Raw genomic sequence first — 21,944 nt, 5'->3', positions numbered from 1 at the left:
TTGGACTCTCTGTTTTTCTTTCTTCTTTGCATTCAGTCATAGCTGTCTAAAATTATTTACTTATTTCTATTTGTCGTCTGCACCCCTTCCTGAAATGGAAGTTCTACGAAGGCAGGACCTTCATTGTGTTCATCACTGAATCCCCAATACCTAGAACAGTCTCTGACATGTAGCTACACAATAAATCAATTTTCTTCCTTCCTTCCTTCCTACTTTCCTTTTTCTTTCTTTCTCTCTCTCCTTCCTTCCTTCCTTCACAATTAATGAATCTGTATGAAATTTCATGAAAAACTAAAAGATTTCCTTAAAGAAAACCTGTCCTTCTGGCTTTATCTGTGGTGTGGAATGCCTCAGTCCTGCCAATTCCTCTGGCTGACTGGGCAAGCCTGCGCTCTGTCATCACCAGAAACGCCATGTGAAACCAGGCAAGCCACTTTGTCTCTCAGCCTCCCCGGTTTGCTCACCAAGACAAGGGAAGAAAGGATCTTGTTGGAAACTCCTGCCATCTCTAAGCCCAGTCATCAGGATTGGGATCAGTGTGGAGAGTTGGTAGCATCAAAGGTTAGATCCTGGGGGTTGGGGAGAGGGCTGGGTGAGCCAACCTGTCTGACCAGCTGAGCAGGAGATTCCAACTCTAATGTGCTCGGCAGCTTTTTCAAATTTTCTTCAGCCAGACAGCTTAGGCTCCGCCCCAAACCGATGCATACACAGTGTCCCAGTTGGGGTGCTAGCATTCTTTCACTTATTTTTAATTCAACAAATATTTATTTACCGCTTGTTATTTTGAGCCAAGCACTGGGAATAATTTAGTGAATAAAACATCCCCAGGGCTTCCCTTTCAGAACTCATGGTTCTCAAAGTGGGGCTCCTGGACCAGCAGCGTCCACATTACCTGAGAACTTGTTAGAAATGCAAATTCACAAGCCCCACCTCCACCCCTGAGCTACTTAATCAGAAACTCTTCAGATTGTCCAGCAATTTGCATTTTAAAAAAACTTCTAGATGCTTCTGAAATACAGTCTACTAGTCTAGTGTGGAATCCAGGCTTTAAGTACCTAATTAAAAGTCAAAGCAAAAATTTTAATTCATTAAAACTATGATCAGGACTGACAAGGGGAAGGTGACTGGCTCTGGACTTTCCTGGTAGGTGCTTCTTAGCAAATGAGAGTCATTAGAAATCAATGTGCAGAGCTGTATGTACTGATACTCAACAACAGCCAGGGTATATGTTCAACAAAGAAAAAAAAAGTCGGGCGGAAAAGAATGTATACATTATGTTCTTGTTTGTGTGCGTCCAGCAGATGTGTGTTTGAAGTTCTATTTGCCTTTCTATGACCTATCTCTAGAAGGATGCACAAGAAATTGGTTAAAGGTAGTTGTGTCTAAGAAATAGACATGAGAATAAGAAGTAGAGGAGACTGACTGTTGCTTATTTATTGTTTAATACTTTGTTTATTTCAGGACAATACTACAGCTGGTTGCGTCAGCACCTGCCCTGTCCACACATGGGAAGGTGACAAAGCAGACAACTTCAAGGGGGAGCAGCCTTTCCTTTCCTTTTTTTTTTCTTTTAATTGAACTACATTTGACACAGAATATTATATGAGTCTCAGGTGTACAACATAGTGATTCGACAATTCTGTATATTACGCAGTGCTCACCAAGGTAAGTGTGGTCACCATCTGTCACCGTACAAAGTTACTTCAATGTTACTGACTACGGAACTTTGTACCCTTTAATTCTGATGGCCAGCTCCACCTTTATTCCTTCCTACAGTTGGCAATCTTTGGCATCCAGTCTTCTCCAAACCCCTGCCCTGGAGGGACTTTCAATCTGGTGAGTAAGACAGACAAGGCAAGGAAGAGACACTTACAGGGAGGCAGGATGAACAGGACAAAGTGGAATGAGCCCAGGCAGCGTAGACTCCTCAGAGTGAAGCCCTGGTGACCTGGGAAGAGAAGGTGCTGGATGACAGTTTTGCAGAAGGAGTGAAGCATCATCTTAAAGGCCAAGGAGGTATTCAGGTAGGGAATCAGGCTGTTTCAAAAGCTGCAGGTGTTTTCACTGGGTGCGGGGAGAGGCTGGGGAGGGCACTCGTAGGGGGCAGGGTGACTGACTGCCCCGCTTTGCTAAGACTGAGAGCATTCTCCAGGATTAGGGATGTTCAGGGCTGCAACTGGGACAGCTGGTCACCCTACAGCAAGCGCCGCTGGTATGTGGGCAGAGGCGAGGCAGGATAGAGAGGCAGTGCCTGTGGGTTTGGGCAGAAACTGTCAGGGAGGGTTTTGACCAACAAGCTGTCCTGGCTGAGTCAGGTGACCTGACACAGTCACAGCCTCTATCCCCTCCTCTCTCTGCCCTTCATCCCCAACTCCACACTACCCATCTTCAAAAGGAAACATCCAGAATATCTAAGACTTGAATATATACCCTCAGGTTATTTGCACACCCTACAGACCAGGTTTACACAAAACAGCATCTTTAACCATTGGAAAGGATTCATTTTTCAAGTGCAGGTGGGACTTTGGTGTGCAAATTTGTCCTAGTCAGCAGTAGTGGTTCTGGAACCCTCTCTCCCACTGTAATGGCCAGCATTTGGAGAGCCGGAGATAAAATCGGCTTGTGACCCGGGCAATACGGGAATCGGCCCAGGCCCTGGATGCGTCAGAGGACTGTGAGATAGGAGACCTTTCCCCCAGTGGCCTCTGGCATGGACTGGGTGTAGCTGAGCACAGGTGATTAAAGCTATTGCCTATCCCATAGCTTTTTGATGACCTAAGTGGAAAGGGAGGGTGACCTAATTCCACATCCCAGGGGCTCTAGCACAGCCTCAGGTCAGCCTGCTGATTGGGCCCCAGGAACCGAGTCTGCGTTGGGGTCCTCTGTGCCCAACTCAGCAGAGTGCTCGGCCATGGAGATTGGGGGAGTTGTCTTTTGGGGCCTCCCCAAACCAACGATAGAGATCCCCCTGGCGAAGTATGACCTGCCTGTAATTCTCTTTCAAAATCAGTTTCCAGCCTCACGTGCCTGACTATAAATTGGGAATCTGCATCCGTTTCTGCAACTTTGGGGATCAGCCTGGATCTAGGGGCTGAGATTTGCCTGGCCTACTGAGGACTTTAGGGCTGAAAAGCCTTTGGGGGTTATTTCATCACCTCTTACTTTGCAGTTGGGTAAAGAGAGCTCGGAGGCCGGAAGACACCTGCCCAAGGTCACTGTTATGTGTTGAACTGTGTCCCTGTCAAAAAAATTCATATGTTGAAATCCTAACCCCCCAGGACCTCAGAATGTGACCTTATGTGACGCAAAGGTCTTTACAGAAGTAATCAAGTTAAAATGAAGACTTTAAGGCGGTTTCTAATCCACACATGATCGGCATCTTTATACAAAGGGGAAATGTGAGCACAGACATGCCCACAGGGAGGACGTCATGTGAAGGCGGAGGTAGAGATCAAGGTGGTGCTTCTAGGAGCCAAGGAGTGCCAGAGGTTGCCAGAACACCACCTGCAGCCAGGAGAGACCCATGGACCAGACCCTCCCGCACAGCCTCCAAAGGAACCAATCCTGCCAACATCTGGACCTTGGACTTCTGGCCTCCAGACTGTGAGGCAGTCCATTTCTGCTGTCTAAGTCACCTAGTCTGTGGTCCTTTTCGTAAGGACAATAGTTGTATGGTGTTAGGGTCCCCTCCCACCAAAGTTTTCATTTTAGTTTTATTTCCTCCAAAAAACTCCCATCTCTAAATAAGGTCACATTTTGAGGTTTTGGGGGTGAGGGCTTAAACATATAGGTTTGACGAGGGGATGCAATTCAACTAGTGACAGTCAGCCGGCATAGTGGTAGGGTGGAGAAGGCAAGAACCCCGCCCACACCCGACTTCCCACGACGCCCCTCCCTCCACCTGCACTTGCCAGGCGTTCTCCCTGAGCAGAAGGGTTCCATCGTCCTGAGTGTCTCCCTAGACCTGGTCAAAGATGTGACCTGGGGACTCCTTTCCATCTATATAAACAGCGTTTCATTTCCTCTCTATCTGGCTAGAGAGGCCTGGCAGGCGCTCTCAGGGCGATCACCCAACACCCCACCCTACCCCCACCTTCTGCCCCAGGTTCTTGGCAGGACACAGGAAGTCCTGACTAGTCCCCAGCTCCCTTCAAAGCATTTTTCTCCTACCTTTGATTTTTATTGGTTTGTGTCTTAAATGCTTTGTCTGCAATTACACAGTTTGCTGCATGTCTTGTTTCATAATGACTAATATCAAGTACATGTACCAGCAAAGAGAAGCGCATAGCTAAATGAACATTTAATAATTAGTATTCATTAAGACAATTATTTTAATAAATTAGACTCAGTTAAACATAACCATTTTGCCCTGATTTCAAAACAAAACAAAAACAAACACCTGCTTACTTCAACACTGCGGCAAGAGAAGAGAAGGGGGTTAAAAACAAAGATTCCAGGACCAGGACCAGAACAGAAAGGGTTTGGGAGAGCAGGGCAGAGGCAGATATGTTGGTAGGACTTTGAGAAACCTAGCTTTTCGTGTGTTTTATATCCGTAATGGGAGAGAAAGGACACACTACATATTAAGTCCTTTGCCAGCATTATCTTATGTTATTATCACAGCAAATCAAAGAGGCAGGACCTTTATTATTCTTGTCATTTTACAGAGGAGGACATTGGGGTTTGTCCAAGCTCACACAGCTAGTAAGTAGGTAATGGAGCCCGAGGTGGGACCTAAGAGGGCTCCCTCCAGAACCTGCCCTTGAAGTCCCACACATCCCAGGTGTCGGAAAATGGGAGATGGGCAGGCAGGGCTGACAAGTGTGGAGCTCATCGAGGGTCATGTGTAAGGTGGCAATTAGGCCTCTGAACTCCTAAGGGAAACTGCTGGGACTTGAATCCCAGGGGCATCACCCATCAGTAGGATCTCGGTTTCCCAGTTTTCAAAATGCAATGAAAATAGAAGCTAGCATGGCTTGGAAGAGAGGGTAATTGCTAGGTCGTGGAGGAGGGTCTCGGGGAGCTTACCATGATTCCTTCCTGACCATGGTGCATGTGATGTGTCACAAAGTGATCAGAATCATGGCTCCTTCCAACCACCCAAAGTGATCCAGTTGAGTTCCCACCCATACTGGGGCCCAGGCGGGGTCAGCTTCATGGGCGTGTGCCCTGAGCTGTGGCACAGATCACCAGGCTTAAAAGGGGCCTGCACTGAGCTTCAGACTCTGCTGTCCTTGTCTTGAAATTCCTACCAATTTCTGAACCAGGATCCCACATTTTCATCTTGCGCTGGGCCCTGAAAATTATATAGCTCATACTCTCTACAGGTTCCGCTGCTATAGGGAAGAGATCCAGAAATACAGTAACTTAAATAAGACTGAAGCTTATTTCTCTCTTACGTAACAGCCCAGAGGTAGGTGGTTCAGACCGTAGGATGGCTTTTTCATCTTCTCAATGTGTGGGTTCTTTTTTCCTTTCCTTTTTTAAAAAAGATTTATTTATTAATTTTTAGTTGGGGGGTGGGGAGTGGAATGGGGGAAGAGGGAAAGGGAGTCTTAAACAGACTCTGGTCTGAGCGCAGAACTTGACGCCGGTTCCCAACCCTGAGATCATGACCTGGGCTGAAATCAAGAATGAGATGCTTAACCAACTGTGCCACCCAGGTGGTCCCAGTGTATGGTTTCTATCTTTGAGTTCAAGGTGACTGTCCCATTCCTGCCACCCTTTAGTCATTGAGAAGGAGAAAGAAGCCAGAACAGCACATACCTAGTTTTAAGAGACTTGGCCTGGACATGGTACCTATCACTTCTAGTCTTATCCCAATGGTCAGGCCAAGGTCACATGGGTTCAGTTAGCCACCAGGGGAGATGGGACATACACTCATTAGCTACAGAGCTTTGTACTGAGATGAAACTCTACAATAACTAACACGTTGGCACACCACCAAATTTTCTTCAGGCACTGATGTTCTCAGACTGATGTTCTCATGATAACCAGCTCTGCAGTTTCTGGAAGAGTAAGATGCATTCCTGGAGTTCTTAAGGATGAAGGGATTCAGGGTCTACACAATCCCCTACAACTGGGTTCAAAATTGCACCTACATTTGTGTTTTCTTTAGGAAAGCGTTTACAGGTTCTTAGTGGACTCCCTTTCTTCATCTCTTGTCCCCCACCACAGTGTAAGAACCATTAGTATAAGGACCTCAGTGTTGAGATGTGTTTCAGGCAAAATATGAGGAATATATTGAAGCTAAGTCTTGCAGATATGTAGGGGCGGGCGTCTGGGTGGCTCAGTCGTTAAGTGTCTGCCTTCGGCTCATGTCATGATCCCAGGGTCCTGGGACCGAGCCTCACATCGGGCTCCCCGCTCAGTGGGAAGCCTGCTTCTCCCTCTCCCACTCCCCCTACTTGTGTTGCCTCTCTCACTGTCTCTCTCTCTCTCTCTGTCAAATAAATAAACAAAACCTTTAAAAAATAAAAAAGTCTGGCAGATAGAGGGCTAAGTATAGCAGGGGAGGCAAACTATGGCATGCCACCTATTTCTGCAAATACAATCATACTGGGAAAATATCCATCAACAGATGAATGGATAGAGAAGATGTAAACACACACCCGCACGCATGCATACACACACTGGAGTATCACTCAGCCATAAAAAAGAATGAAATCTTGCCATTTGCAACAACATGCATGGAGCTACAGCATACTATGTTAAAGCAAAGTAAGCCAATCAGAGAAAGACAAATACCATACAATTTCACTCATATATGGAATTTAAGAAACAAAACAAACCAACAAAGGGAAAAAAAGAAAGAGAGAGAGAAACCAAGAAACTGACTTTTAACCATAGAGAACATACAGATGGTTACCAGAGGGGAGGTAGGTGGAAAGATGGGTTGACACAGGGGATGGGGCTTAAGGAGGGGACTTGTTGTGATGAGCACCGAGTCTCGTATCGAAGTGTTGAACCACTTTATTGAACACTTGAAACTATTATAACAATGAGTGAATGAATAAGGAATGAATGAATGAATGGAAATCATACTGGAGCTCAGCCACATCCATTTGTTAACACATCGTTTATGGCTGCCTCTCCCTACAACTGTAGAACTGCATGGTGACAACAATAGAAGCTACACAGCTAAGAAAATTGACTATTGGGTCCTTTACCGAAAAGGCCTGCCGACTCCTGAACTACACAGAGCTACATAGGTAGAGAGCTAACAGCTTCCACTTTTTATTACTATTGCCACCATTTTATAGAGAAGGAAACCGAGGCTGACCTAAGCTCACAGAGCTGGTAAATAAGCAATGGAGCTGGAGGTGGGACCTAGGCAGCCTCCTTCCAGAACCTTCCCTCTTAACCCCTTGACTCAAAGAGATTACAGCTTCAGATTACAGGTGTTAGAATGCAGGAAGTTTCTCCCACCTGGAACCTGGCAACAGAAAGGCCTCTGTTTCAGAGCTGATGTCCAGTGAGAACTGGGAAGTCCCCAAATGAAGAAGACACTGGTAATGGCACCTAGTGTTGTATGTATATGCTACCATCCGTCCAGAACACGAGAGAGTGAAGCATCGCTGACCTATAGGAGGTCATCTGGTCAAGATTAGAGTCTAACCTCAATCACTCCCTAGCTTGCAAATGTTCTTTGCTTTGAACCCCATCTGCCTGGTCTTAAAAATGTGGCTGCTAAGTCAGGTCGTGCAGGCCAACAGATGCAAATGGAGCACGGAGGGTTTGGTATGATGACTGTTAGCTCCTGAAGGGAATGCTTTGGAGGCCATCTTGGTGTTTGGCTGGAGGTGAGCTTATAAAGTCTGAGTGGTCAATGGAGGCTTCCACTGTTTTCTTCTTGGCTCTTCTTTTCACCCAATGGCTTAGGTCAAGAACACTGATTTCAGCCCAGCTCTCCACCAGCTCACTGGGTCACCTTAGACAACTATCTTATTTAACCCTCCTGGGCCTATTTTCCCCCTGGCGTCATTGGGTGGGAGGGTGAATTAGCAGGTTCCTAATCCCAATGTCTCCTTTGATTACCTCCCTATGGTCACAGGGGATGCTTCTTTCTAAACTCTATCCAAGTTGCCTCCCTTCATACGTCCTGGTGCCTGGAAAAGGGCCTGGCCAGGCATAGAGTTAGAGGGCACGTTACTGCATGGGTCCCAAGGGCCTGTTCCTGTCCATGAACACAGCAGGGGAGCCAGCCCTCTGACTCATGGGGCTGTGCTGCCCAGACATTAAGGGATTTCAAATTAGAGGATGAGGCATTGCTGGTTTAATAGGATGAAAGAATATTGTGGCCTTGTTAGTAATACAGTAAAACTCAGCTTTCCTAGTGCTCAGGGTGCACTGGCTAATTGGACATCCAAAGTGTCTGAGAGCTCAGCATAGTGGCTAAAAACAGACATATTGTCTCAGGCTGATTCCAGTTCAACGGAAAGGAAAGGGAAGGGGAAGGGAGGGGAGGGGAAGAGAGGGGAAAGAAGGGAGAAAAGAAAGGAAAGAGAAAGGAAGTGATCAAGCAGGAGGATGAAAGGATGAGGGGGGGCAAAGGAAAGAAGGAAGGAAGGAAGAGGGAGAGAGAAAGAAAGGAAAAGAAACAGTCTTCTGTCCATTAATAGGGGGCTGATTATGTGTAAGTAATTATTATAATAACAATAAAGGAGATCAACACATACCTGGTATAGCATGATCCTCAAGCTACATAACTAAATAAAACAGTGTATAAGATGTTGTGGGATAAGTTTACAAATGCAAGATCTGAGCTTATATGTGCAGGTAGGGGCCTGAAAAAGGTAGGGGCCTCCGAGTGGGATACTGGAGGGTAAGGGGGAAGACTGATTTTCATTCTAAACTATTTTGGAACTGTTTCACTTTTTGTCTATTTGCATGTTTTGCTTATTAAAAGAATAATGCATAAGCATGTTTTGATCAACCCTGTACAAACATCAGCTTCTTGGAGTTTTCTTTAATGGCCAAGGCTAGAATCAATCCCTCTCTAGTCTGTACCCTTATACACCCATTCACAATAAGTGCCCCCAAAGGACTTTACCTGGGCTCTTTCCCTCCAATCCCAGGGCCCGCCACAAGAGATCTGTATCTGCCCTATTCCTGCGTCCACAGCACCCAGCCCTGGCCAGAGTAGGTCTCAGTACAAGTCACTAGAACGAACTGAGCCCTTGCGCTCTTCTTACTGGGTGAAGAAAGGAAGCACCGGGAACAGCTTCCCTGCCCTCAGGTTGCTTGCAGCCTTGACCTAGAGGAAAGATTGGCACAAGCGGACAGTTAAGACCCACCACTGGAAAGAATGAAAAGGTAGTCAAGATCTTAGATGTGGGAATCGGAAAGCAATGCTCTGGGTCAAACACAAGAACAGAGACTGAAGACAGGCACCTGGGTGGCTCAATCAGTTAAGCATCTGCTTTCAGCTCAGGTTATTATTCTAGGATCCTGGATCAAGTCCCACATCCGGCTCCCTGCTCAGTAACAGGAGGAGAACCTCCTACTAGACAGTGAGTCTGTGAGCCAGCTGGGATAGCTTAGGTGTAATAGGTGTAATAGCGGAGTCTGCTTCTTCTCCCTCTCCCTTCCGCTCATGCTCTCTCTCTCAAAATAAATAAAATCCTAAAAAAAAAAAAAAAAAAAAAGGAACCAAGAGTGAAGAGCAGAATCATACTCAGCCAGATGACGAGACCCATCAGCAGATTAGGTCCTCAGACAGTCATGGAATTAGCATAGGGGCTCCAGGAGCCCTCAGCTCTGTAGTCAAATGTGAAAGTGACAGCTAGTTAACACTTGAGCACTTGTCACAAGCCAGGCGGGGCTAAGAATGTACATGCACGTCTCGTTTACTCCCCAGAACTATCCTTATAAAGTCCATACTGTTCTTATCCTCGTTTTGGAGATCAGGAAGCTGCTTAGGGGTTGGAGAATGGGCAGAGGTTCAAAAACGGTCAGCGGCAGAGCCAGGAGAGAACGCAGGGTGGCTTTGCTCAGCAGCGCCTCCTGGCAACCGCAGGGGCATGCGCAGATGAGCACCTCAACATGGGCCACAGCCTCCTGTGGCATCTTCTCCTGCGGTCCCAGTGCACAGAAGGGACCTGAGTGCCACAAAGAGCCAGTGGCCTGGGTCAGAGGGACTGTCAAAACCATTCACAGTTTCCTATTACACCTAGGGTAAAGCCAAAGCTCAGAACTGAGAGCAACGTCATTCCCTGTTCCTGTGTTCATCCCAAATCCAGGGTTACTTTTCTGTCCATTTTTAAGCAAAACTGAGAATAAGCAAAGATAACTCAGCCGTGTGTTCTAAAAAAAACACCACCTACTAGACAGCGAGTCTCTGAGCCAATTGGGATGGCTTGGGTGTGAAGATTAACGGTAACAGGAAGCCTCCCTTTCAGACCCTGTCTTCACTGTGTTCACACATCCAAGCCCCCGTCAAGCCTATGTCATAAACTTTGCCTAATCCCAACTAATTCTCTGCCTGGTAAAACCAGCTTTAAAATCATCAAGCCCGGGCCCTAAAAGTTTGTAAATAGATTCCCCTGACTTCCTCTTTCTGGGACGTTACTAAAACTCTATCAAGGTTGTGTTCTCCTTTATTGTAGTAGTTCTAATACACTCAGCTTTGTTTGATTAAGGTGTTTTTGTTTTGTTGGGGGGCTTGGGTGTGTTTTTCTGGGGAAATCGATAGTGGACATTTTCTTGCCATGGCCTATAAAATCACGTGCCCTCTAGCCTCTAGTCACCTCACTGGCTTCTCTTCCTCTTGTCCTTTGAGTTCCAGCCACAAATGTCCTTGATCACGTCTTTGATCCTACTATGCTTCCTCCAACCACAGGGCCTTTGCACATACCATTCTTTATTTCTGAAATACTTCTGCTGGCCTTCTTTATCTGGTTACTTCCTATACTGCTTTCAAATTACCTAACTTGTCATTTCTCCAGGGAAGTCTTCCTTTCCTGTCTCTATGAATAAACCAAATCTCCCTCTTATTTGTTCTTACAGCCCTTTATTTCGGCTTTATAGCACTTACCCCAGCTGTAGTTTCACCTTACACTTTTGGTTATTTGAATACTGTGTCTCTCCCACTTAAAATGTAAGGTTCCTGGGGGCAGGCACTGAGTCTGTTTGGATCATCTACCCAGTTCCTTGCCCTTTACCTGAAATAGGTGCTCAGCAAAGAGTTCTTGGATAAATGAATGGATGGTTGGATGGAGAATAGCCAGATTTCACTTCTCATAAAAACTCACAGTTGTGTGTATATATCAGCATGTGTGTATGTGTGTGTCTCCTGTGTTTGTAGCAACAAGTTAGAGAGGGGGACATGGGCCAGGTTGCAGGAATGGTGCCACCAATGATAGCAGAGAGAAGACAGGATTCTTGAGGACACCTCAGACCCTGTGTTTGGCCGGGACATCTGTCCACACTGAGCTACTCAATGTTTGCACCCACTTCCTCTGACCAGCCACCTAGTGAGAGCTGAAGAGGTTTGGGGAGCGCTCCAATATGTTTCCCCTCAACTTCAGGCTGAGTTGGACAATTCCTAGCTTTCCCACATACCCATGGCCGAGGGCTGCATAGACAGACAAGAACCCCTGGCTCCAGAAAGATTGAGACACATAAGGACTTTTTTTGTCTGGTTGCTTTGTTGTAAGACTTTATTTTTTAGAGCAGTTTTAGGTTCCCAGCAAAACTGAGAGGAAAGTGCAGGGCGTTCCCACACACCTGCAGCCTTCGCAGGAACACAGTCCCCTCCCCCAGCATGGTACGTTTGTCACAATCAATGAACCTGCAGTAACACCTCATTATCACCCGAAGTCCACACTCTACCTTGGGCTCACTCTTGGTGTTGTACATTTTATGGGTTCTGACAAATGCATAATGACATGTCTCCAGCCTTACAGAATCACACAGAGTGTTTTCACTGCCCTCCTATTCCTCTGTGCTGCACCTGTTCATCCCACCCCCTGATCTTCCTGCGGCCTTTGTAGTGTTGCCTTTTCCAGAATGTTCTATAGCATAGCAGAATCATACAGGATGCAGCCTTTTCAGATCGATTTCCTTCACTTAGTAATCTGCATTGAAGTCTCCTCCATGCCTTTTCATGGCCTGACAGCTCACTTCTTTTTAGGCCTGAATGGGACTCAGGGCCTGGGTACACCTTAGCTCATTCATCCACACACCTGGTCAAGGGCATCTTGGTTACTGTCAGAGACACATAGGTTTTAACCATAATGCCTAGCTGCCTTTTTTTCTCAACTAAAGACCTATTTCATACCCTTACATTTCAAGCTGGGAACATTGAAGCCATTTCCTTTTAAAAAGGTATTATTAAAAAACAAAGTAATTTATTTTGTTTTACAACTTTATTGAAGCAAAACCGACAGCTAATAAATGACACATATTTAAAGACTACAATTTGACAAGTTTTGACAGGTGTACACACCTGTGAAACCACCAATATCATGATAATGATCATATCCACCTCCCCACAAATTTCCTCATGTTCCTTTATAATCCATCCCTTCCCTTTCCCCCAGCTACACACAATCCCTGATCTGCTTTCTGCCACCATAGGTTAATTGGCATTCATTTGCAATTTCTATTTTTTCATTCACATTTTTTAGAAACTCTCTCCTTCTCCCTCTTTTTTTCTCTCTCTCTCTCTTCTGCAATTGGAAAGAATGCAACAGAAAACAGCAAAGGTAACACACCTTTTTAGCCTTCAGTATTGCTTCTTTGGGCAGCAGTAAGGTAACCCACCAGCTTCTCCTGATGTTGAGTCTGAAGGCCAGTAATCACTGGTGGGGAGCAATGCACACCAAGGGAACTGTGTTGGTTTCTGGGGTAAATAATCCCTATGAAAACATGGATCCAAGAAGTTAAGCCAGACAGTGGACTTAATAAACTCTCTCTCATGCAGCAGGGCTCCACAAGGGTTACTTAGAAAATTCTGATTTTGACCCACTTCTGGATCCTGGGTTGATTTGTAGAATGGAGACAGATGTGCCATTTGGAAGAATAACCCACAAAGATGAAAGGGAATTGATCTTTCTAGAATGAGCCTTTCCTTTCCTTTTTTTTTTAAGTTAATAAATTTTAATTTAATAATAATGACTTTCACATCTCATTTCAAAAGCTCGCTAAAAATTTTAGGAAGGAGGCTTATCCTAACATTGCTCTGGCAACTGGCCGTGGCGTAATTTGCAGGCTATTTATGGCTGTGTATTTGCACGATGTTCACATGGAAAAGAAGGTGTTGACTGTTGACACACTTCCTTGGCGAAGACTCTTCGAACTCATTCCCTTCCAAATAGCTCTCAAGAGCCTCCAGACCCTAAGGATGAGCCCCGACCTGCCAAATGCCAGTTAGGTTTGTTACTAGGCTCCTCTTAAAAATATACACGCTGGGGCGCCTGGGTGGCTCAGGGGGTTATGTCTCTGCCTTTGGCTCAGGTCATGGTCTCAGGGTCCTGGGATCGAGCCCCACATCGGGTGCTCTGCTCAGCAGGGAGCCTGCTTCCTCCTCTCTCTCTGCCTGCCTCTGCCTATTTGTGATCTCTCTCTGTGAAATAAATAAGTAAAATCTTTAAATAAAAAAAGAATACACACTATACATACACGTATATATGTCTTAGGGTTACCCTGTGAGGAAACGTCCTTTTATGCTTTCAAGGACTAAGCAAACCTTCAGCAAAAGATCGGAGCCTCATTTGCACAGAAGCCTTCCCAGCTCTGGGCCCGTGGGAACAGAAGAAGCAGCAGTGAGAACTATAATTAATAATGGCCGATGTGAGGCCCCACTCAGGGCCAGGCTTTGTGCTAAGCCCCTTCACTTGTATTGTCTTGTTAAATCCTGATAGCAATTCTGGAAGATAAAATGTGATATTTAAAAAAAAAGAAGAAGAAGAAGAAAAGAAAAGAAGAAAAAACCCTAGTATTATGCCCATTTCAGAGCAGTGGAAATGAAGGCTCTGCGAGGGGAAGTGGCTTGCCTGAGGTCACCTTGGTGTGTGGGGCGGGGGGAGTTGGAATTCAGAGATGGTTCTATCTGCAGGCCACAGGCATGTAAGTTTCCCACTATCTGCCTCCTGTTGACTATAAACGCGTGCGGCAGAGGCTGGTCCCCTCACTCTGAAGCCCTTGCCTACTGCTACACCCAGGGCTAATCAGAGCTGCCTCGGAGACTCACCACCCCCAGCTAGCTCCGCAGTCCTGTATGCCCTGGCAGCCATGAGGGAGCCTTACAGTCCTGACCCCTCGCCTTTGGGCAGGATAACCTCTCTGGTATCACTCTCACTCCAGAGCTCCTCCTGGGATCTGAACACAGCCAGAATGCTGCAGGAACCACCCCTTTACCCATCTTCCCCTGCCCTATCCCGCTGCCCTTGCCCCTTCCAGGTTTCAGGAGGGAACACTCCCTCCATCAATCGCCCACCGCAGAAAACCCCCACCCCCCTCAGGGTCTGCAGCTGAGGCACCCACCCAAGACAGAGTTTCTCAGGGAGGGGCAGGTTTATGATAAAGGGAGATAGGGAAGGTCACTTCTCTGCAAGTGCCTCTTCTCTCTGCCCCCGTCATGGCCTCAGAAGCGACCTAGGCCCATGGGCACTCGTAGGGCTGGTTCATAGGGTACAGTACAGCAGGCCCATCAGCCTCGCACTCGCCTTCCAGAGTTGCGATAAATGTGCTAAGGCATGGAAAACACTTGGGGACAATGCCTGTCCCAGAGAACTCACTGAGTAAAAGAGATGTATTGAGGGATTCCAATAGGGAAAAAGGTGTTTCTTGTCCCTCTTTTTCCCACCCCTCGGCCTCCAGCACAGAGCAGATTTCATAAAATCATCCCCCAGAGGTGGGAAAGAATAACATGGTGGATACGAATTGACCCCCTTGGCCGCCAGCATCTGAAGTTGGGCAGGTAGGCTCGAATCAGGGAAAGTCTGAGGTCACTTCTGAATACAAATGGCCCAGAATCCATGGCCCAGTGAAGAATGCCCGAGGAGGTGGGCTGGTTCTGGTATTCACTTGGGAGATCCCAGAGGGTGGGTTTGGGATCCTCTGGGATCCTCGTGACAGAGTCTATGTCAGTCTATATCAGTCTATTATCCCTCAGGATAGGCTAAAGCAAGAGCCTGTCTACACATGCTCACCCAACCCACCCATCTTTGCTATCGCTACAAATTTCAAACCACCCTTGGATCTGTCCCTTTCTCCCCATCATTCGTCTTGGTGGGCAAAGACATTTGGGCTTGACTCGACTCCTTGTCTAAGCCATGGCTAGAGCATTATTCCTTCATATGCTGATTTAGCAGACATTGACTCAATGTGTACTCCATTCTAGATTCCAGGGATACAGGGAAAAGAAGATGGAACCTGCAGTCCAGTGAAGGGCCTCCCCGCCATGTCTCAGCTGCCTGAATATCTTGCTCTCCTATCCGCACATACTGTTCCCTCCACTTCTCAACACCTGTCTCCTTGTTTGTGGCTGACCAGCCACACTCAGCCTTCAAGTCCTGGCTCATATACCCCTGCTTCCTCCTCAAAGCCTCTGCTGACCTTTCCCCCCACCTAGAACTCCTTCCTGTCATTGCTACAGTCTCTTGTTCTCCCCCTTTCCCTAGTCCTTACTGCAGGGCATTGCAATGATGTGTTTCCAGCTGGTGAGCTGCTTCAGGACAGAGACCGTGCCACTCACTCATTTACTCTTTGATGAGCCAGGTACGACGCTAGATGCTAAGGTTTAGCAACGGTCCCTTACAGCCAAGCTCTCATCCTGTCCTGTCTTCACCTCACTCACCTCCCATGGCAGGGAGGCAGGTGAAAAGTAACTCATTCTCAGATTCCCATACTTTAGGAAAGGGCTTGATGGAAAGTGGCTCCTCGTAAGTCCATCAAGTGAAGAGATGAGAAGGCCAGGAATTTCCTTTCTGTTGGGCTAGGGATTAGGGACTATCACTATATCACCATGGAATGAAATCAACTCAAGTAGAAATCTGACAATTGTCCCACCAAACCCAAAACTCCCTGGAAGAGTGATTTGTGTTGTATAGATCAGGGGTCTAAATCCCACTCACCTACAGGGAACCAGAAGGTCAAATGCACGTGTGACTTCTTTCAGGTACGAGGCCATTGTCTGCCCATTTCTGGAGGCTGAGGCCAGTGGGAGAGCGAACCCCAGGAGATGTGAGCCTTCCCTTCTCAGCTGATTCCCTGTTTTCCCTGTAGGAACATGAACCAGTTCTTTCCCGATTTCTCAACAGATGCCAAAAATTTAAAATCTGATGCTAAATCATCAAAATTCTCCCAGATTTTTCCCTCCAAACTCAATCTCCAGATTTTCAGTACATCAGTTGTCTTAAACAGCAAGACAAATAAAAAGGGTCTGTAATAATCACCTGCAGCTTCCTGGTACTGATCGAACCTCAAATCAAAATCCCATCGAGAGAGATACTTCTTTACAGTGAACGCTTCTTGTCTGAAAAAGCCCAGAAAGGAGAAGTGAAAGAAAGAAAGAAAGAAAGAAAGAAAGAAAGAAAGAAAGAAAGAAAGAAAGAAAGAAAGAAAGAAAGACAGACCCAGGACTAACTGGAGAAGTCTGAGAAATGAGAGCTTTTACGTAGGACGCAGGACATGCTCAGTAAGACATGCCCATCCCTACCTTGAAATAGCGCCTCCTGGTAAGGGGTTAGGGGTGTGGCCTAAAGGGAGGGGCCAGGCTTGGCATCTGCGATCTCCCTCGGGGGCCACTCACAGCCCATCAGAGCAACGGGAAGTCCCTGTGCTTCTGCTATAGGGTGTCTCAATGCAGAGGGTCCCGCTGGGGTGCAACCAGATAGCTTTCTGGTCCGAAGGCCCGCTGGCCTCCCCCCTGCGCTTCTGGATAGTATTAACTTACGCAGGCCTACAAACAAGCCAGGCACTCTCGGGCCTATTGGGTTACATGCAAAGCACAAATGAACTTCCTGGGATAACTAATAGAGGAAATGGGAAAGGAAGGGGCAATCTATCAATTATCAATAGGAAGCTCACAGGAACTTAAGCAAATTAAGTAGTTACAATGGCTAATGGAGATGAAAAGAGAACTATAGAATTAGAAATATGTGTCTTTCTCCAGGATGCAACCGATGAAATGAACGGGCTGCTGCTTTTCTCACTCCCACAGTCACGCTCCACGTCAGGTTAAGAGTGGGGAGAAGAAGAGCAGAGTAAAGAAGGGTGCACTCGGTCCCTTTGCCTGGCTGAGTGTGTCCTTGCTCCGACCTGGGGGACGGTTCTCGAACACAGAAGCTGCTGGAGGTGGTAGAGCATGGGCAATACTTTCCGAGCTTCAGAGGCAGGGGAGGTCATTTTAAAAGTTATACTCAGGAAAAAGTAACACTAGCTTACAGGAGGCGATCGTGAGATTCTAAGTGCCCTACAGACTCATAAAACTTTTAGAAATGGCTTTGGAGGGGCGCCGGGATGGCTCAGTGGGTTGGGCCTCTGCCTTCGGCTTGGGTCATGATCCCGGGGTCCTGGGATAGAGCCCCGCATCGGGCTCTCTGCTCAGCGGGGAGCCTGTTTCCCTCCACCCCCTTTCTGCCTGCCTCTCTGCCTACTTGCGTTCTCTCTCTCTCTCTCTCTCTGTGTCAAATAAATGGATAAAATATTTAAAAAAAAAAAAAGAAAGAAAGAAAGAAAGAAAAGAAAAGAAAAGAAATGGCTTTGGATTTCCCCTGAGAACATCGTTATCTTAAGAGCTGACCTTGACCTCCAAGGACCAAGCAGAGGGATTCTACATTAAATAAATGCATTATTTTATTTATGTTTTCCAATTCCTATGCGAGATAAGTAATACTTTGGGAGCCCTTTTTACAAATGGGGAAACTGAAGCTCCTGTTTGTTTGTTCCCTAGGCCTCAAAGTTACTCAGAACAGAAGAGGTGGAGTAACCTGGCTGCTTTCTGAGTTATAAGGATGTTTCCCACTCTCAGGGTTCTTCCCAGGGTTAAATGAGATAATCAGGGAAAGCCCTTGGCTCAGTGTCCTGGCACGCAGTGCTTGTCTGGTAAGTTTTCTCCCTCCTTCCCAGGGACACGCACAAGGCTTTAGGACAGTCTATGTCTGATTCGTCTGTTTAATAGCCACTCACTAGTTTCCTACCTCCTCATTCCCTTTCCTAATTGATCTCCACATGACTGCTGGATTAAGCTGTCTAAATCCCAATTCTGACATCACACAGATCTCTTAAACCTTCAGTGACTCCCCATGGAGTGAGAGATAAATGCCTCAGCCTGGCAGTCAGAACCTCTAGGAGATGCCTTCAGCATGACTCTCCAACCTTCTACCTGGCCCCATTCCTGGGACGGAACTGGGATTCTCCCTGCATGGCCCTCATCTGTGATGATCTTTGAGACTCCTGGTGTCTCCTTAATGGACACCTCAACCCACCATTTCCCAAAGCATCAAATGCCTCCCCTGAAGCCTTCTCTTTACCTCCCATCCCTTCCATTGTCCACCCGCAGCACTCTTACTCATCCTTGTGGAAGAACCCTCACAAGGGAAGAACCCTTGTCTTCCCTACATCACAGCCAGGCAGGGTCCTCTCCTCCCATTCCTGACGTGAATACGAGTTCCTTAGAGTCGGGTGGAGACAGAAATGTTCCATTCATTTTTGCGCTGTTCATCACGTTCATAATATAACACTGTGTTCAATAAGCATGAATTGAGTTCCATTGGTGCCAAAGGGCAGGCTTGAGATATGGGTTATACTCAAGCAATATAAGATAAATTAATTATCCTTTGTTTGAGAAGAACTCCTATCTCTCCCCTACCCTTTTGCATCAGCGGAACTCGATTCATGATTAAGGACCCACGACGTGCAAAGCGAGGATGGAGAGTGAATGAGACATGGCCCTTGTGCTTGAAGAGATAAAGACCCAAACACATGCTTACTGCCAGGGCGACGCAGGCAGCCCTGGAGATAAGGACCCTGCAGCTTGCACTCACTCCATGCTTTCCACGCGCCAGGGCGATGGCGGGCCTTTACATGCATTATCTTATTCAACCCTCGGACCAATCCCCTGGGTTAGGTTTTCCTTATTTCTGTTATAGATAAGGAAACTAGAGCTAATAAAGGTTAAGTTGCCTTGCCCAGGATCCTAGTTAGAGCTTACATTCAAGGGCATATTACTGAAGGCCACCAACCCGCAGCCTGGGGCAGGGAGTCCCAGGCTGTGCTATCAAGGGCCACGCACCTTCTGTCTTTCAGCTCCATGCATGACCTTTCTCCTTCCTTACCTGTCACTTAGCAATTGCAAGACCTCAGCTCCACACCCATCCTGCATCTATGATCTAAACAAGGAGGGGGGAAAGGACGAAAAAGAAAAGTCGCAGGCAGTGAGTCCGACCCCTTTGGAGGAGTTTTCCAGGAAGCCTAACAGGTAAACTTTATCCACATGCCCTTGGCCAACGCCATGTCACTTGAGCACCCCTAACTGCAAGTGAGGCAGGAAATGCAGTTATATAAATGGACTTATTGCCAGGCTAAACAAAGCTGGAATTCCTCAAGCAAGAAACAAGGGAAATAGATACTGGGCGAGTAGTGAGCGCTAACTGCTCTCCTACTTCCAAGCCGGGACTCGATAGTGGTGTCCTAGTAAACTCTTTAATGGCTGGAGGTGCAGGGGAGGGGGTGGGAGAGCTCTGATGTGTGGCCTTTGCCCATTTCCGTGGTGTATATACTCTCATCCTGGGTCACAGTGATCTACAAAGGTGACTGCAAATGGGTCACAGCATTCCTGAAGATGTAACAATCCACTTTCACAAGCTGGTGTGAGCCCATACCAGAACATCATCGACTTGAACCTGCCTGACTCCAGGGAAACACTCTTAACCATGAGACTTCTCCAAGGGCCATGGGATGTAGGGAAGGGAGCATCCAGGGGCATCCAGGGACCACACAATTCCTGAGCTTTGGAAATCAGTTGAGGTGGTGGGACGACCCTAAGGTCAGAAGTACCAGGTGCCTAAACAGTCAGAAACGACTGAGAGCGGCCCCTTTCCGGGCAGAAGTGTGGCAGGCAGGCCTGAAGCCCCCAGGAACAAAGTGGGTTGCAAGGAGTGACACACCGAAGACTCTCCCCCCGGGACACCTGCAGAACTTTAGGTCCATGAAACCAAGCCTCAAGGCAGAAGGCCTTCATAAGACAACGAATGCCTAAAACCGAGGAAAAAAAATTTCCTCGCACCATCTTTCCTACCGTTATAGCAACGGTTCTCACTTAGGAGGATCCTGCCGCTAGGGAAAAATAGGCAACGTCAGGAGACATCTCTGGTTGTCACACCTGGAGCAGGGTAGGGGTGCCACCGGCATCTACCAGGGAGGGGACAGGGATCCCACTAAACTTCCTTCAATGCACAAGACAGCTCCCTCATCCCTTGAAGAATTTCTGGCCCAAAATACCACTGCCAAGGTCGAGAAATGAGCCAATACAAGCTGCCTCCATGAGTTTTGTGCGCAGCAGAAAAGATTTATTTTCTTACTTTTTTTTTTTTTTTTTTGGTACTGGTGACAGTGGGGGCGGGGGGGAGGAGGGGAGTGGAGAAGGGAAGACGCTGTTTATTATTCAACTCCCGCTTCCACAGCAGGGAAAACACTGTTTATACAAAACATCAAAGGTCGCTGCCACAGATATCAATTCCATATTGCGTGAGCCTTTGCCAAATCAAATTAGCTTATTTTCCTTGATATTAAGTTTGACAAGCAAAGAGACTGTGAAAACCAGAATTCCAACTGGGCGTGCCCCTGTAATTCAGTAAATTTTTTTAGCATGGAGATTCCAACAGTAGCCTTATTCTTTACGTAAGGATTATATTACTGTCTGTATTTATCTTGTCTGGAAATTTACTTCATTGTATCCTCAATTCCTTCTAATATTCAGATTCTTCAGGAATGTGACAGAGGCAGCCGATGCTGTTTGGACTGGCCGTGGATGCCAAGGGCGGTCGGCCGGGTGGTGCCCCAGGAAGAGAGGGGCCCCTGCTCCGCGGGAAACCCACTATTAAGACGATTTGGTGTGGGGCAGTGGTGTGTCAGCATTTGTGTCAGTCAAAAGAAAAAGAAAGAAAGAAAATATCCCCAGGCCAGTTACTCTTAATGGTTTTTGGTTCCGGATAGCTTTGAAAATCTGATGAAAGCTGGGATCTCTCTTCTGCAGACGTGTGCACACATACCCACATTTTGCATGGAATCCGGAGTGCTCCCTGGCTTCCTGATGCTCGACCATGGAGCTCCGGGCCCAGATTAAGGCCCTCTGCTCTAGGTCAGAGTGTGTAGGAACAAGAGGCAGACCGTGGCACCAGACCACCCCACTCGTGTCCCGGCTTTTCCATGGTGTGTCCCTTGCATCTGTGACCTCAGGCCTCAGCTCCTGGAGCCTGACTTTCCTCTGCTATAAAAGAGATCTCAGCACCTCCTTCTCCAGGTGGCCCTGTCAGGGAGGACAAGGGTGCCCCAAGTCAGTGTGGAGAGGGGCCCGGCTGGGAGAGAAGGCAGAAGCACAGAAACCATTTATTCACTGAACCAGTGTTTTGGGGGGGGGGGGGTGTAGCTCTGAACTCAGACTCCCTCACAGAGTGCTGGGAGCTCAGAGACAGACAGGAGCCCCTGCCCTCCAGGAGCTCATGAAACATTTCCAGTTTCCCAGGAGAGCTGAGGAGGCTTCCGCTGGCGCCATGGTCTAGGTGAAGAGGAAGGAATTCAGGAGCCAGGAAGGGCCGAGGGCTTAGGGAATAAGACTAGTTCTGGGTGCCGAGGATGGGACAAGAGGAAACCCGGGCGTAATTCCCCAGCTGGACACAAGTTCTGACCTCGGGCTCATGCACTTTTTTATACCAGCCCAGAACACAGTGGCTTCTAGGTCTGGTAACGGTTCCCAGAATCCCTAGTGGAGGGTTGAA

The 21,944-nt window shown here is 47.2% G+C and overlaps 1 long non-coding RNA gene across 1 annotated transcript; it reads left to right on the top strand.

Annotated features, from left to right (window-relative positions):
* Positions 1-415: 415 nt before the first annotated feature.
* LOC309862326 lies at positions 416-21,249 on the top strand. The gene is made up of 6 exons (XR_014310420.1): positions 416-538; positions 1,475-1,665; positions 1,777-1,836; positions 17,120-17,183; positions 17,900-18,051; positions 20,927-21,249. It is a non-coding gene; the product is annotated as an uncharacterized lncRNA (long non-coding RNA).
* The last annotated feature ends 695 nt before the right edge of the window (positions 21,250-21,944 follow it).

This window comes from Mustela nivalis (assembly GCF_964662115.1).
Source record: "Mustela nivalis genome assembly, chromosome: 3".
In the NCBI taxonomy this organism is placed as follows: domain Eukaryota; kingdom Metazoa; phylum Chordata; class Mammalia; order Carnivora; family Mustelidae; genus Mustela; species Mustela nivalis.
This window is presented reverse-complemented; position numbering and strand designations above follow the sequence as displayed.